Source organism: Cucurbita pepo, chromosome LG11 (genome assembly GCF_002806865.2).
Source record: "Cucurbita pepo subsp. pepo cultivar mu-cu-16 chromosome LG11, ASM280686v2, whole genome shotgun sequence".
Classification (NCBI taxonomy): domain Eukaryota; kingdom Viridiplantae; phylum Streptophyta; class Magnoliopsida; order Cucurbitales; family Cucurbitaceae; genus Cucurbita; species Cucurbita pepo.
Window position 1 is genome coordinate 4,232,569 of NC_036648.1, and position 6,039 is coordinate 4,238,607.

Here is a 6,039-nt window from a genome sequence, read left to right on the forward strand (position 1 = left end):
GATTATTTTGTTAATATTTTAAATTAAAAGATTATTAAATTACTAATATTTCGATTAAAAACAAACACAACCTATATTAATTTAATATATCGTTATCAATAAAATTCATTGATAATATATTTTAATCAATCAATAATTGAGCTAAAAAAGTCAATCAAATATATCATGGAAATCATTCATTCTCATGTCTCATCTCTTTGTACCAAGTAAGGAATTACATACATTTTCTATTCTATAATAGCGCATGAAAAAATTCATTCAAATCTATATTTTTAGATCTCATATCGGTCAGAGACGGAAACAAAACCTTCTTTATAAGAGTGTGGAAACCTCTCTCTACTAAACACGTTTTAAAACCGTGAAGTTGACTGCGATATATAACGGGTCAAAGCGGACAATATTTGCTAGCAGTGGGCTTGGATTGTTACAAATGGTATCAAAGCTAGACATCAGGCGGTGTGTTAATGAGGATGTTGGGTCCCCAAATGGGGTAGATTGTTAGATCTTATATCGGTTAGAGAGGGAAACGAATATTCCTTATAAGAATCTGGAAACCTATGGTATCAGAGCCAGACATTGAACGATGCGCTAGCATCGTCGTTAGATCTCATATCGATGGAGAGAGGAACATTTCTTATAAGAACGTAGAAATCTCTCCCTAGTAGACACATTTAAAACTGTGAGGCTGACGACGATATTTAATGAACCAATATCGGTTGGAGAGGGGAACATTCCTTATAAGGATGTGAAAACCTCTCCCTAGTAGATACATTTTAAAACTGTGAAACTGACGGCGATACATAACGGACCAATATCAGCTGGAGAGGGAAACATTCATTATAAGGGTGTGGAAATCACGACAACATCTACTAACAGTGAGCTTGAACAGTTCCATATATAATAATCTCTTTTTAACTCTCGATACTAGGTCAATGGTAATCAAAACAATAAGTCGAAGGATCATTACTCGTTTCTGGTTCGGTGGAAAATAAGAGAATCGAAAGTAGGTATCAAAAGAAATGCATGGAGTTCCATAATTAGGGTTTGAGTAGAATAAACGCAAAGCCTTGGAAACTACCAAACTAATGGAAGACAATGTCATGTGGTGGTTTGATACCACACAGCTGTTTTGATCCAATTTTGGTGTGTGGGGAACATACTTTTTTTTCTTAGAAATGGGACTCGTTGGGCAACACAATAATGCAATGTTGTGGACTTCACTAACGTTTTTCTTATGAACACAAATTATCGAGAAAGTTCTTTATAATTTTAGCTCAATCCGTCTTAATCACTTTCTGTTATGTCGGGATGCAATATAAGCTCATACCGAAAACTTTGGTATAGAAGAATACACTATCAATAACTGATGAGACATGGGTTGTCCCGATAATTTATAATTATGTCTAGTTTTGATAATATTTTTGTTGATGAGAATAATGAGCACCTTACAAGGAAGAACATCGACTAAAATAAAGTTATGGGTAAATATAAATAATATATTGTATGGAAAATTTTCTGATTCAAATATTTTGAAAGGAAATAAATAGTTCATGTGTTAGCTATGTGTCTTATTCTCAATGGAGAAAATTACTACAACACGTGAGGGCATTAAATGAAAAAATAAATTTGATTTTAGTTGATGAAAGAAATATTTAGATAATGTTTCTCGATTTTTCTTTTAAATTTTTAATTTGTAGAATTCTACCGAGAATTGTAGAGGCTGAATTTCATAGGACCGGGAACACAAAAATTCGAAATCTAGAAAAAAAAAATTAAGCTCAGTGAAGGAACCAAGTTAAATTAAATCGTTATAGAAAAAGATATGATACTGAAAGAAATTAAAAAGTGTAATAAATGCATGAAACGATTATGGTATTGGTACGCAAACGTGGTATTGTAGCCAGGCTTAGAAAACAAGCTCTCAAATAAACAAAGTATACATGCAACGACTTAACAAAGATTAATTGAAAAACTAAAGGGGGAGGGAAGTGGTCCTTCTTGGTTTTTCAATCAAGCTTATGGGAAGGAGTGAATTCCATCTCGTAATATTATGTTCCCAATTCTTTATTTTGCCTGTCTCGAATATGGTAGACATATTAACTCGACTATAAATAGATGATCAGACAAAACGCCTAAACAAAAATTCGAAAAACACATTGTGTTATTATGTGCTAGATGTCGTAGATAATTGAGACATTCACTTGCATCCCATAGAGTTCACTTACAATGATATTACGACCATTGATGTAACACCTTTTGAACTCTTTACAAAAAGAGGTACAAATCCCTTGTGTGTCGGGATGAAGTTTGAGTATGCAAGTTATTATAACTTGAGTTGATTTAGTATTTCTCGTATGCATGGATCATTGTCCAAGTTAGTTGACTCTATATGATATTGTTTTTGGCCCAGACCTCACCGCTAGCAAATATTGTCCTCTTTGGGCTCTCCCTTTCTGGTTTTCTCCAAGTTATAGAGGGTGATTTGTTCCCCTCCCCAACCAATGTGGGACATCACATGTATACTTATGATTTTACACCTAATTAGACAATGCGAGACTCCAAAATCCTCTCCTCAAACAAAATACTCTATTGAGCCTTCCCTAATGACTCTTCCTCTCTCGAGCCCTTGAACAAATTACACTATTAAGTCTTTTCTTAAACAGTCATATCTATCTGTCTAGCACTATTCGGACGACTCACCCGTAACACAATAGAGTCCTACCACAAATCTTCATTATTATTATTTTTAAAACATGTTACGAGTGTTTCTCAAGTTAGGAAGGGAGGTAGAAGGTGGTAGAAGAAGGGATAGAAATGGGTGAACGATGATGCGTTGGGGCTGACAAGGAAGGTACTGATGTCCGGTCAGTGGTGACAAATTGTGTGTATCTTCGATGCTTTCTTCGTTGAAATTTCTTAGCAACTTCCTTTAGTACCTTAAATGAGTTGAAAGGTGAGAGCTCATTATGTTTTCTTGTTTTCTCGTTTTATGGAAACTCTTTATAAATTCAACCACCATATTTAAAAGATGAATATAAAATATTTACCGTGTTTGAAATTTATTATAAAGCGGACCACGAATGAGATACAAAAGTAAAGGATAACTACTCCTAACACATAAAAGTAACGACTCACGACAATCCTTCTTTATGACTACACAGTGTCATATAAAGAAATTAGGTTGTGACTCTCACATCGAAATAAGTAAAGCAGTGACCCTCGAGAGACACCCATTCGACCATGCGAGGGCTAATATAGAAGAATGTTATGATGCAATCGAGGAGGGTGGTACATCATCCAACTCACTATACAACGTGTGTATTGAAGAGGAAACCATGCATCAGTAAGATAAGGACAATGAGTAGACATGAGTGTAAAAGATGGGCTTGTTGAAGGGTAGGGTGGGACCTCGAGGCTTAACCTTGAAAATCAGGGTTTCACAGAAAATTTGGGCATGTGGTTCTGGTGTCAAGTCTGTTCTTGTGAAATATGAATGCTCGCCAAATTTGGTGTCAATTGAACATCGGGTGGACGCTCTACGACACCGTATGATCGTTTGCCAAAATGACATCTACTCCAAGAGTATTGATAATGCCTCAAAATGTACTGTAGTGGGAGGCATGGTGTCAGCTCTCCGCCACTTCTGGGCCCTGTGGGCTAAGCGAGCTATTATGTGACACATGCATGTGTCACAATGAGGGCGAGCGTTGTGAGACAAGTGTATCGGACAACTTTCTTTGAAATTGGTCTTTTGAGGACAGTACTAGGAGGCACGGGTGTCTCAGCATTGCGCCCTAACCCAAGTGTTAAAGGTTGGATTATGCACTCGCTATCCAGTACGGTATCCATAAACAGGAGGGTGAATGCCTCGATTGAATTCAAATGGATTGATGTTTGGGATGTACCGAATTATATACAAAACGTGGGCTCGTTCTCAATGACATGACCAAGTGAGTTAAGAAGGACAATAACACCGCGTGACTCGAAATAACGTCAAAGTATATAGGTCATGTTTAGAAAATTTTATTTTTAGGTTTGAACGTTAAAATTGTTCGAGAAAAACAAAATAAAAGATATGATTGAGATTATTATAATTGTAAAAATTAAAATTCATGAATAATATCATTTACAGTTAATTTTAATTACATAGAAAATTAATTTAATGCAAACGATAAATCATTATCATTATTGAACGCAAATTCTGGAATTCCCATAAAGAATCAACATGATAAGTATAAAACCATTAACTAAAAGAAGACTTTAGTTTCGGAAATTTCCATGAAATTACAAACCCAACAACTATGGAAATGTGTGGATTAAATTTTAAAAAGTAGAAAATCCCTTTTTAAAGATAATTCCCGAACCGTCCGATAGAGACCCAAATTTTATATATATAAATATACACACGCAATCATGACTAAGATTAATACGACTATGGTCAGACCTAAACTTTAAACTTTTTTTTTTCGAGAGTGTATCATTTTAATATATATTGTTTCATGTACATTACTTTCGTGAACATTGAGATATTAAGCTCACCGGGTGAATATCATTTTCGGACTCCCTAGGTCTCATTATGTATACACTATTTTCATGCTGCAGAACTCCGTGCATGCATCACTTTTATGCAATCAAAAGATAAAGAAAACGAAGGAATGTGTATAAATATTTCATGACTCTAGTGATCACTTATATGCATGAGGTCCCATGTATGTAAAACATAAGTTCGTAAAACGGATGCAATGTAGAAAATATTTCTTGTATAAGACATTCTAGTAGCACACACGAGTAGCTATGACACAATCACGTATCAACCATGGCATTATTTCAAGAAACACACAACTATTCATGCAACAATCAATTATCCAAATAAGTCGTAAGGTATTTCGACAATGAAATAACTTACCACAAAATGTTGTTCCCAAACATAACGTATATTTCTCATTTTATTTATTGAACTTCGATTAAACCCTAAAATATAAGATTAGATTAACATCAATACTTAAGATCAATGTGGGTACGAGAGATTTAACCCAAACAATCTCAAATTATTGGAATTTATGTCAAGATAAGAATACTTGTTTGAGTCACTCCATAAACAAGCTGATTGATCATGTTATGTTTGAATGATTCTACATACAACCTAAACTACAAAGAAACTTAGTCATAGACGGAAGGAAAGCACAAACCCTTAACTTTTACGAGACATTCCAAAAGTTGTAACTTTCATCCTTTATGACCATAATTATCCACCGTATATACTTTATGGCCATAATTAGCTACTATGTAATTAAACTTTAAAATACATTAAAAAAAAAAAAACACCATAAATCTAAATTATCATCCACCCAAAATTTGTAGTCATCAAATAATAAATGAAACTTGATTCTTATTTAACCTGACATGAATTATAACCACACGTGTATGATTGATGTCTTGATTTATATCACAATTACTTCTTTCAAGTCGTCCTCAAGGTATAGCTTAAAATAGTGAAATCGTCCATAGAGAAATTCTAAGAATTCTAACTCAACCCAAAGTCACCAAACGACCCGAGTACTAGCTAGACAACATGTTCCTAATTTTCAATAATAAATGTTAAAATTGACTTATATAACGAACTTGTATTACAAGTTACATAGGCTAAAACTTTAAAACGAAGTTTAGGTTGCTTAATCGAGGAAGTATTTGAATTTTTCCTACAAATGTTTGAACACGTCTTCAATTGATCTTACCGACGTCTTCAATTAAAAGGGTTATTGACTTTGGAGTCCACTAGTTTAGAGTCCTTTCGAACACTTTAAAGTTCACATACCCCATTTCTTAAATATATTAGACAAAATAAATTTAAAAAAGAAGTAGACGAGAGACTCTGGTATATAAATTAAAGGGTACGTGACTTTAAAATTCATAGACCCTTCATGTCTGGGGCACGAGACACAAAACTAAAAGTTTAAGTATCTATAAAACACTGATCGTATGAGTGTGCAATTATGCTTTGAATGCTTCGCCAAATGAAAGAAATCAGACTCATTTCTA